This window comes from Brassica oleracea, chromosome C2 (genome assembly GCF_000695525.1).
Source record: "Brassica oleracea var. oleracea cultivar TO1000 chromosome C2, BOL, whole genome shotgun sequence".
Lineage (NCBI taxonomy): Eukaryota > Viridiplantae > Streptophyta > Magnoliopsida > Brassicales > Brassicaceae > Brassica > Brassica oleracea.
In genome coordinates this window covers 43528968-43541589 of record NC_027749.1, presented here as the reverse complement: position 1 = coordinate 43541589, position 12622 = coordinate 43528968, and positions in this window count along the sequence as shown.

Sequence of the window (12622 nt, the reverse complement as noted above, 5' to 3'; positions counted from 1 at the left end):
TCTTTAATACGAAAATAAAGAGATAAGACTAGACAAGGTGACTGTTCGGCTTCTGTCCAGATTCGTTGTATCCTGAAGCATGAACCGCGGTAAGGAGAACGACGGATGTGGGACTGTCCGTATGAACCACCATGTCCAGATCATGAACCATACTGGACCAAGTGTGTCCTATGTCTTCAGATAGGTGAAGGATCCTTGCCTTAGTGAGATTTGGCTGATCAAAGTGCATGAACTGATCAAAAGGGTCGATCAGTCCATCAGTACGGTCGCCGGTACGTGCAGTATGAGGCAATCGAGCCAAAAGAGAGAAGTCTCGATCATTTTGTGAAACCTCATGATCCAAGTCAAGTCTGGCATGATCTTTCTCAAGTCTGGCATGATCCAAGTCAAGTCTGGTACGGTGAAAAACATGAACCTCGGTTGAAATGTTCATAACGTCCTGAACTCCATGCTGAGATGGTTCCATGTAATGATCTGTGGACTGCGGCACATCACCATCAGCGTTGAGTTTAACAGTGAATACCCAACGGCAGCCAAGAATATTCATACCATCGGTTGCTGGTTTCAAAGTCCATGTGTGATTCTGATATATAGAATCAAGCTCATCCAACATGGCCTGTCTCCATCCAGGGTGTGCGAGTGCTTCAGCAACGGTACGTGGTAGAGATGGAATAGTTTTACTGGCTACTAAAGCATATCTCGGGTTGGGCTTGCGGATACCAAGGCGTGATCTAGTAGTCATCGGATGAGAGTTACTTGGCTCAGACGCTTTAGACGCTTCTGGAGTGTCTGGAGCATGCACAGTTATATCAGTTTCTGTCTGGACTGGAGCTTCTTCAGGAACAACTTCAGACACATCATGACGTACTGATGCTTCTGCAACATCCTGACCTGAAGTAACATGTATACCTCCCTGAGGGTACTCTGTTACTTGACGTGGTATGGTTGGAAGATAAACAGGAGATGGAGAGGGGACACTTCCTTCTTGCCACGCATGAAGAAGTCCAGTCTTATGTTGAACACACAGATGCTTGTATTGACCACTGAAGGGAAAACATTGTTCATCAAAGATCACATGGCGAGATATATATACTCGGCCTGTTGGTGGGTATAAACAACGATACCCCTTGTATTGAGGGTGATAGCCAAGGAAGACGCACTGTAGGGATCGAGGTTCAAACTTATGGTGAGCATAAGGGCGAAGACATGGGTAGCACGCTAAACCAACGAAGACATGGGTAGCACGCTAAACCAAACACTCTGAGAAAAGAATAATCCGGAGTCTTCTTGAAAAGTATTTCAAAGGGACTTTTCTGATCCAAAGCCGCAGAAGGGATAAGGTTGCTTATGAAATTCGCAGAGTAGAAAGCTTCGACCCAATACTTAAGAGGAGTGAAACTTTGATAAAGCATTGAGAGGCCAAGCTCCGTAAGGTTTCTGTGTTTCCGCTCTGCCATCCCATTCTGCTGCGGAGTTGATGGACACGAGATAAGATGAACAATGCCTTGATCCTTAAGATGATTTCGGAACCTTGTACTCATGAATTTCACCACCCCCATCGCTCTGAAACACTTTTATTTTCTTGCTAAACTGATTCTCAACTTGTTTTTGAAAGACAAGGAAGACATCACAGAAATCAGACTTGGCTTTTAAAGGAATGATCCAAGAGTATCGAGAGAAGTTATCAATGAAGATAGCATAATATTTGAAGCCTTGGTTTGATACAACCGGAGAAGGTCCCCATAGATCACAATGGATTCGATCTATTGGATCTTTTACACTAGATTCTGAAATAAAAAAGGAAGTTGAGAACTCTTTCCCATCTGGCAAGGACCACAAACGGGAGATGTGCTGCTCTTATTCACTATAATTGCCTTGATGTGCTTAAGGAGTTGGAGAATTTGAAAGTTTGTGTGGCCAAGTCGTTGATGCCAGATCATATCACTAGCAGCACACTGTCTATTTGAGTAGTAGGCTACAAATTCTTTCTTCTCCAACACATACAAGCCTTCACGCCTTGGACCCGTTGTCACCACCTTCTGAGTATCCAGATCGATCACATAGACATCATTAGAATCAAAGAACACCCCACAGAGGTAGTCATCACACAGTTTGGAGATAGACAAGAGAGACTTCTGCATTGATGGACAAATAAGAACATCATTGAGAGGGATACTACCTGTCCTAGTGGTGAGTGTAGTGGATCCAACATGGGTTATAGGAAGAAAGGAACCATCCGCAACCATAACGTTTTCAGAACCATTGTATGGTTGAGCGTTTGTCACTTGCGCGGTAGAGGAGGTCATATGAGCAGAGGCACCAGAGTCAGCTATCCATTCTCTTCCACTGGGGTCTGAGACTGGAAAGACAGAGAGGGCATGTGGAACATCATCACTCTGATAGGAGTTATCAAAACGGTTCCAGCACCGAAGAGCAGAGTGACCGGTGCGTCCACAAATCTGACAGACAGGACGATTGTTTTGGTTGCCTCCTGGGTTGTTGACTTGCTGAGTAAAGCCTCTGCCACGAGTTGAGAAGCCTCCACGACCTCTTCCTCCAAAGCGAGAGTAGGAACCTCCACGACCTCTATTAGAGTTATTGTAATAATTGGATCTCTAAGTTTGAAACGCCATATTTGGGGTAACGTCAGATGCTGTCTCGTAAGACTGAAGGTGTGTATCAAAGCCAGAGACCTCTGAGATGACATCATTCAGAGTCGGAACAGGAACACGAGTCATGGAGCTTGGATAACCGTGATTATTGGGTCATACTCTCGACCAATACCATTGATAAAGGAGAAGATCTTCATAGATTCATCAACAGGCTTCCCAATAGAACTCAACTTGTCACAAATAGCTCTGAACTCACGATAAAAAGTGGGAAAGTCTTTACCTTTCTTTGACATAAGCTGCAGACTGCGCCTTAACTCGAACTCTCGAGCAACTGAACTCTTGTTGTAGTTATCCGCCAGAGAATACCAGACATCGTGAGATGTTGTCAAACAATGGACTGTTCCAATAACTTCTTCAGTAAGAGTACCAAAGATCCATGAGACAATGAGTTGGTCAGTACAAACCCACGCATTAAACTGAGGATTTGGTGTGAGAACTGGAACATCGTTGACAGTAGTGGTAACTTGTTGAGCTGGCGGAGGGATCTGACCATTGACAAAGCCTAACAACTTTTGACTGCGGAGAAGAGACTCCATCTGGGTCTTCCAGAGGAGATAGTTACTATCATTGAGCTTGATAGTAACTGAACTTATGACATGTGTTCCGGTAGGAAAAGGGTATGGATCGTTTTGCTCAGCCATTACAGTACCTGTTAGGGTTTATATGAGCTCTGATACCATAAGAACAAAGAGAGAAAAGAGGAAAAAGTGTGGCTGAATGTTATAACTTTATTACTTAACCAACGTTTGTGTACAAGCTTGCTTATATATACATCCTTTTCCGTCTTGAGTAGATGGGGCTGGAGAGATATTATAGTGGCCCGTTGGACCTTGTGACTCTTCAGTTTCTCCAATTTTGTTGGGGATTTTTTACCTGCAACAACTCTTTGTCAACCGTTTCTTCCCTTTTTGTTGCACCAGACGTTCCTTCCTCTTGCTTCTCGTTCTTGTCTGACTCAGACTTGGGCTTGGTCTCAGCAGACTTGGAATCAGTCTTCTCCACGATAGAACCTTTCTCCTCTTCTCTATCAGTTGCGACTTCAGTTACAGCATCAGAAACAGTGTCACTAGTCTTCTCTCTGTGTTCATCCTACTTCTGCGGCTAGAAAAAAAAAGAAACGCATTGAACAAACAGGCAAGATTGATGAAGAAAACATGATGTAAACCATTTTAACCATACCACTTCAACGGTTTCTTCTTCAGGATCTTCCTCTGGGTCGCCCTCATCAATCTCGTCATCCTGGCTATCCACTTCCATAGTAGCAGCAGCTTCATCACCAGTAGTTTTTTCTTTGCCTACGGGGTCTTCAGTGTTCGCTACAGTTTCCGTGGCTGAACTTTCCTTATCACCCTTCTCAGGAACAGATTCAGTTATAGCAGGGGTCTCCTTGTCATTATGTTCAACCGTCTTTTGACGCTTATTTTGTGTCTCTGCTTCCTTTTGCTTGGCAGATAACTCTTCTTGATGCCTCTTCCGTTGAAAACAGTTCACGTGGCTGCTTCAAAGCAATTGGCATCAGTTACAGACCAACCTTGAGAAATTCTAAGATACGAGTACCCATTTGATACTGTAGCATCACAAACAGCGATTCCGCAAACAATGAAAGCTGCAAAAACATTAGATTAATGATAACTGAGAAGTTCAGATTTGACAACAATAGCGGTACACTGAGTTCGCTAAGAAGGAAATGGAAACATGCTAAGTAAAGCACAAAACTAAACTCATCAATGTCCTTGTCAGTGTAATCCAAGAGCGAGTCTAGGGAGACCGAAAGTGAACGCAAAAGAACCTTAAATGAGTCAAAGCTGCAAAAGACGATAATAGCTATTACCAAATGTAACATGAAACCTCTAAGTTATTGTCCACCTACTTTAGAATCTTTGTTCCGTTTGAGTTGTAGAATAAATCCAGGCCGAGGAGGTTCCTCTTCTTTTTTTTCCTCTGGAGATTTCATCTCATTACTACCTGAATCAGGGGTACCTGCCTCCACTACCTTTTTCTCATCATCATCTCCATCTACCTTCGAGTCGCACTGTCCATGCTCTTGTCTACTTCAGCAACCTTCTTTTTAGCCACCTTTTTAACGATTCTTGTCTTTGAAGGGGTCTGCTCATTAGCCTTAGCACCAGGATCTGAGCTCCCACCTGTTTGAGCTCCAACAATAATTTCTGAGCCCTTCTCTTCATTTTCCCCGGGTCTCGCAACACCCTTCTCGTCGTTGACAGGCGTTTTAACAACTCTTTTCATATTCTTTTTCACCGTCTTCTTAGTTCCAGATGCCTGAGCGCTAGACGGATCTCCCGAGGTCTTTTTCTCTGCATCCTTGGCTACTTCGCCCGCATCATTACTACCTTTTCCCACAATGACATCTTTGTTAATCTCTTGAGAAAGTAGTCGATCCCTCTCAGCAAGAGCTTTCTTGTGTGCCACCCATCGGGTTTTCCAAGCATCAAATGAAGGAATACATTCTGATAAATCAGGGACAAACAATACAGTGATCTCTCTGAAGCTAGAAACTCCATCCGTACCAACTCTGTCATAGTGTATCTGTAAGTGTCAAAAACATAGGGAAAACAAAGCTAATTAGGTCTCCAGATAACTGGGAAGTAATATCGCTTGAATCAAATCGCAGCCCAAGTTAACCAAATTGGCAAAGCAATTCAATAGAGAAATTCTCTGAATAGGCAATTTTCTTTTGATTATACACAGTTTTCCCAAAGGCTTCCTAGGCCCAAGGGACTAATCTGTGTCGCTGCGGCCCGAATGTGAAATCCGCAGTGGCCGGGAATCGAACACAGGTGGCGCCCTTTACCACCAGAGCTAGACGCCCCGGTTCTGAATAGGCAATTTATTTTTTTATCCTTGTAAACTTTTCCAAGCTTCCTTCAGTTCAAATTCCCAAAGACAAAAACTCATCGCAATTAGGGAAATTAACTAGAGACCACAAATCATATATCAGGGTGCATATTTTCCCTCCAAAATGCTACCAAACTCAGGATATTTGTCACAGCAAGTTCAAAAAGCAGGTAAAATGATACCACAAGGTGGCAAGAAGTGATCAGAAGCTTGGCGATAACATTTGGCCACAGAAGGAAAGAGGAAGTAGAATAACCAACATAAGATACCATTTTCTTCATACGTTATTGCAAGTTTCTATAGAAAGGTCTTGGGAAAACATAGCTTCCGTACCAAACAAAAAAATAAATAATAATAATACAGATCACACTGGTACTAGAAATGAAACTATTTCTAAACCTAAGCTCTATGCTATGAACAGATTATCCTACAGAAGAATGCATCATCAAGAAAGAATATACCTGACATCTCCATCAGCGGCAGAGGTATGGAGCGACTGAACTAATAACTGTTCTCCACGGAGGAGTGAGGCTTGGTCATACAAATCAGTCTGCCAAATCATAATAACCAGTATCATGCAAATTGTAACACATAGCGCAGAAACAAACTAGATATTACAATAGCTGTGAGAGTGAGCGCACCACCTGACGACCAAAACTAGATGAGTCAGCATTAAAAGCTTGAGCTTAAGAGATGAAAATATCTTTTCTTATTACTTTCTCTCTTGGATCGTTTACAATACGATTGCTTACATTATATAGTAAAAGCTAAAACCCTAGTTCCTTGTACAGTTGTCTTCATCATGTATCCTCCAAAGAATCAAGGGCTACAAACGCATTGTGTAATGCAGGACCACACTTCTTCTTCTCTGTACCGCAGGTCGCTATCATCTTTCCTTTTCGTTTCTCTACCCATGCTTTTGTTTTGTCTTCAAGCGATAGAGCCGTTGGTGAAGACTTTTGAATGTTAGCGGAAGGGGCTTGAATCGGCTTGGGCTTGTCTGATTTGCTTCCCGAAACTGTGTTGTTTCGGCTTGCCGTAGGTGAGGCTTGCTTCTGACTGATATCCCCTCTCAAAGTAGACGTGGGAGGAACGTCAACGCCTAGTTTGAACCTGAGACTAGTGAAACTGTGTGTAGGCAGCGATTTGGTGAATATATCTGCTAACTGATTACACAATGCGTTTGCTTACATTATATAGTAAAAGCTAAAACCCTAGTTCCTTGTACAGTTGTCTTCATCCTGTATCCTCCAAAGAATCAAAGGCTGCAAACGCATTGTGTATCAGAGCTTATAGGAGGTTTGTTTAACATGCTTATTAGCTTCTTCTCCGTACCGCAGGTCACTACCAAATTCCCATCGATACGGTTCCTTTGATGTAGCGAAGAATTCTTTTCAAGTTGGTGAAGTCGGAGACAGAAGGAGCGTGCATTTTCTGACACACATAGTTCACCGCAAACTGTATATCTGGCCTGGTGAGAGTGAGATATTGTAACTTCCCAGCCAAGCTTCTGAAGTACCGAGGATCACTGAAGAGAACGTCTTGATTTGGTACATTGTTTAACTGAAGCGGTAGAGGTGTTGCTATAGGAGAGCAATTTTCCATCCCTGCAACCGTTAGTAGATCTATGGCATACTGCTTTTGAGAAAGAAACATTCCCTGATCATGAGAGGTTGCTTGGATCCCTAAGAAGTAGTGGAGCTTTCCGAGATCTTTCATCCTGAACTTTAAGTTCAGTTCGTCAAGAAGCTTTGTAAGGGTAGCTGAGTTGTTTCCAGTGATGGCCATGTCATCTACATACAAAAGAAGCATGATGATGTTTCCATCTTTTGAGTATATGAAGAGAGATGGATCCTTCACACTGCACACAAAGCCAAATTCAATTAGGAAGTCACTGAATTTGTTAAACCAAGCTCTCGGAGACTGTTTAAGACCGTAGAGGGATTTGTGCAAGTGACACACATGATCAGGCTTCTCTTTGTTCACGAACCCCGCTGGTTGCCTCATGTATACCGTTTCTATTAAGTCTCCATGAAGAAACGCGTTCTTAACATCTAGTTGCTTCACATCCCACTTCATGATGGTGGCTAGATGCAAGACGATCCTTACCGTTGCAGTTCTAACAACGGGGCTGTACGTCTCTAGGTAATCAACCCCTTCTTCTTGGTTGTTTCTTCGGAACCGGACCAATACCCTCAAATACCCGAACGGTTCCTATATTTTAATATCCGAAATAACCGAACCGAACCGGAACCGAACCAAGAACCGAACGGGTACCCGAATATATAAAAATATTAATTATATATACATATAACATCATTAAATATATATTTTAAATTTAAAATTCTATTAAAAGTATCTGAAAATAGTTGAGGATAACTAAATTATTATAAAGTATCCAAACTACCCGAAAGTATCCGAAAGTATCCGGATAGTTTTATCCGAAATATCCAAAGTAATCCAAAATATCCAAATTTTTTATGTAAATCATCTTAATTATTTGATATTTTACCCTAAATATCCGATATTTTATCCAAATTATCCAAACTACCCGAACTATCCGAACCCGAACCGGATCCAAATGAGAACCAAACTTTTTCCGGATATTTTCCGGTTCTTACATTTACTATCCGAACCGAACCGAACCCGAAACTATCCGAACCGAACCGAACCAAAAATAGGTCAAGTACTAAATGGATCCTCTAGCCCCTATCCAAACTACCCGAAACCCGAAATACCCGAACCGAACCGAACCGATACCCGAAATGCCCAGGCCTAGTTGTTTCCTTGTGCGACAATGCGAGCTCTGAATGTTTTGACTATTCCATCAGCGTTAAGCTTGATGCGGTAGATCCATTTGTTACCAAGAACATGCATATCAGGAGTTCTTGGTACAAGAGACCATGTGTTGGTGATAGCACAATTATCAATTTCTTCCCCCATTGCATTATTCCACCGAGGGTCCTTCAGAGCTGCTGCCACTGTGGTTGGAATGGTATCAGTTGTTCTGTTAACCAGAAGAGCATACTTCGGGTTAGGCTTCCTTATTCCAGTCTTGGACCTGGTGATCATGGAATGTTGAGACGCTGAAGCAGGAACATTGTTCACTCCAATCATTGAGGTTGTGTTTGAGTTGATTCCAACAGACTGACTACTCGAACTGACACTTGCTTCAGTGTTACTTACTGATGTAGACTGGGAACTGCTTCTATTTGATGTAGACCTGAGCAACCTTGTACTTTGTTCAAGTGAAGGAAAGTCTGTTTCTGTGAAGATAGAGGATGTTGGTGCTGAAGTAGCTACAGCCGTTGGTGGAGACAAACGAACGGATGCAGTAACTACAGAAGTGGGAACAGAGCTTCTATCAGGCTGCGTTGCTTTATCAGGAGGCATGAAGCTCTTCTGCCATGCTGCCAGAGATGGAGTTGCAGCCTGTGGATGGAACTGCGAGTATACAGATGCAAAGGGAAAGCTCATTTCATCAAAAAGGACATGGCGATGATATAGACTCGTCCTGTAGGTGGGTACAAGCATCTGTAACCTTTGAATCTGTCATTGTAGCCAAGGAAAACACAGTGTAACGACCTTGGATCAAACTTTGTCGCCGCGTAATCTCTCAGCATCGGATAGCATGAGCAGCCAAAGGACCTTAATGATGAGTAATCAGGAGGTTTGTTGTAGAGAACCTCATAAGGACTTTTCTTATCATCAAGAACAGAGGAATGGAGAAGGTTACTCAAGAAGCTTGCTGTGTAGAACGCTTCCACCCAATATCTTTGAGGACTCTTGCTCTGAAACATCATAGTCAGTCCCAGCTCAGTTATGTGACGATGCTTTCTTTCAGCTAAACCGTTTTGTTGCAGAGTGTAAGGGCAAGAGACATACTGTTGAATTCCACAGGCTTTGAGATGAGACAGGAACTTGTTGCTGATGAACTCACCACCCCCATCACATTGAAAGATGCCTATCTTTGTTGACAATTGGTTTTCAACTAATTTCTGGAACATTATGAAAGTGTTGAAGAAATCGGATTTCGCTTTGAGTGGATATAACCAAGAAAAGCGAGAGAAGTTGTCAACAAAGAGAACATAAAATCTGAATCCTTGATTTTAAGTAACAGGAGAGGGACCCCAGAGATCACAATGGACTCTCTCTAGAGGTCTTGACGCAACAAAACTAGAAGCAACAAAAGGTAACCGACTACTCTTCCCTATCTGACATGATTCACACATCTTCAAGGTACTCTTATTGACTCTAATAAACTTGTTCTGGCAGAGAAGCTTCAAGACTTGATCATGAGGATGTCCCAACCTCCTATGCCACACTTCATCACTGGTAGGTATTTGTCGCGTGGAATAGAATGCTTGGAACTTCGGATCCTGCAGCACATATAAACCTTCACGGGTGCTTCCTTGTTTCAGGACACTTTGAGTTTGCTTGTCCTTAACACAAACACCATCACAGTCAAATTCAAAACGACAAGGGTAGTCACGTGTGAGTTTAGATACAGATAACAATGACTTAGTGATGTCTGGACAGACTAGAACATCACGAAGTGGGAGAGTACCTGAAGTGGAAGCAATGTCTGCTGATCCAACATGTGTTATTGGGAGGAAGTTACCATCACCAATGATAACACCATCATTACCTCTGTATGGCTGATTGTAAGACAAGTGGTTTGTTGAGTTTGTGATGTGCGCAGTCGCTCCAGAATCAGGAAACCATTCAGACCCGCCATGATTAGATACATCAGTTATACGCATCGCAGCCATAGCAACAGGCATGTCTTCTTCGTTGTAAGTGTTGTTGAACCTGCGCCAGCAACGCAGAGCGCTATGACCATACCGACCGCATATTTGACAGGAAGGTCTATCTTCTGATGACACTGATGAAGCTGAGGAACCAGACTGAGAGCCATGTGAAGACAGTTGTTGGTGAAATCCTCTGCCACGTGTGGAGAAGTTTCCACGACCTCTGTTACTACCAAACCTTCTGTTTGACTGACCTCTTCCACGCTGATTGTAGTATCCAGACTGGTAGTTTATTCTCTCCGTATTGAAAGCTAGATGTGGGCTAACCTCAGTTGGAGTGTTGTACCTTTGAATACGAGCATCATAGCTATGTAGCCTCGGAATCACCTCTTCTAGAGTGGGATTTGGCATCATATCAACTGCTCCTTCGATGCTGGTTATGAGCGGTTCATAATCCTTCCCCAGACCTTGTAGAGCAGCAAAAATCTTCATTCTTTCTGGTACCGGACTACCAATAGAGTTCAACTGGTCACATACCAACTTTATTTCTGTGAGATAATCATTCATCAACTTCTCTTGCTTGGCGACAGTTTGAAGCTTCCTTTGTAACTCAAACAACCGAGACGAAGTGAGTCGGTTGTAGTAGCGTGCTAGAGTAAGCCAGATCTGGTGTGAGGTGTTACAGGAAATCACCAGACTCTGTATGTCTTCGGAGAAAGACCCCAACAGCCAAGATTTGATGACTTGATCTGTTTGAAACCAGGTATGGTAGTCTGGTTTTGTTGTCGGAGTCACCGTACCATTGATACCGGGAATGTTGATTGTTGGTGGCGGTTGAGGTGTAGATCCATTCACAAACCCTAGTAGCCTCTGACCGTTGAGAAAGACTTCAAATTGATTCTTCCAGAGTAAGTAATTTCTCTCAGTGAGCTTAACTGTAACAGAGTTCACTATATCTAGTGTAGGGGGTGTGTAGAGCTCAACAGCCTCCATGGCTCTGATACCATAAAAGCTTGAGCTCAAGAGATGAAAATATCTTTTCTTATTACTTTCTCTCTTGGATAGTTTACAATACGATTGCTTACATTATATAGTAAAAGCTAAAACCCTAGTTCCTTGTACAGTTGTCTTCATCCTGTATCCTCCAAAGAATCAAGGGCTGCAAACGCATTGTATAATGCATGACCACACTTTTTCTTCTCCGTACCGCAGGTTGCTATCATCTTTCCTTTTCGTTTCTCTTCCCATGCTTTTGTTTTGTCTTCAAGCGATAGAGCCGTTGGTGAAGACTTTTGAATGTTAGCGGAATGGGCTTGAATCGGCTTGGGCTTGTCTGATTTGCTTCCCGAAACTGTGTCGTTTTGGCTTGCCGTAGGTGAGGCTTGCTTCTGACTGATAAGCATATCGACCAGGATAAGCACTTGACCTTTCAACGATTGATACAGAGACAATGATGTGAGGGTTAACTTGAATCAAATTTAGTAATAAAGATGGGATTTTGTAGCGTAAAGATTTGATCATCTTACATTCTGAGGATAACCCGATTGCGAACCGTGCGGCTGTTGTCCGTAGCCACCACTCCCTCGTGCGGCTGGAGTCTCTAAAGTAAACAAGAAGATTGTTGCTGTTAGTTTTTTTTTCTTGTTTAAATACGGCTGGAGTCTATAAAGGAAACAATGTTGGAGTTTCTAAGGGTAATATAAGATACGGTCTCTTGGCTTTTAACTAAAAGATAAGAGACGTCTCTTAAATAAGACATACAAAAGAAGTTTCTTAGTTTTTTTAGTTAAAAGCTAAGAGACCGTTTATTTTTCCTTTTAAGGACGCAGCGCATTGTAGCAAAAGCCTTAGAGCACCATCATCCCTAGCATCCCTAATGGGGTGCTTAATCACTTTTTTAGTATTAAATATGTGTTAAGCATTTTATTAAGAAACTTTTAATTTTTTAACCTCTAATGCAAGTTTCTTACTTTGTGGTGTTTAAAAAAAAATTATTTAACTTTGTTTTATATAAGATAAAATTTATTTATTATATAAAACATATTTAATGATAACATTTAAAACATAGATTTTAAAAAAAAAAACATAAAAACAAAGATTAGTACAATAATCGAGAGTAATTTGAAAGAAAAATTTGAGCTCAATTGTTGTATTCATCACGTCCAAATTTACTCCATACATGTTCAACCAAATCATCTTTCAGTTGTTCATGCATTTGTCGATCACGAATTCTAGTTCAAACACCCATCATATTGGCGATATTTGTAGGGATATCTGTAGAATACGTGAGATCGACATGTGAACTTCCGTTGTCTTCTCCTTGTTGGAACTCGGAAACATCAA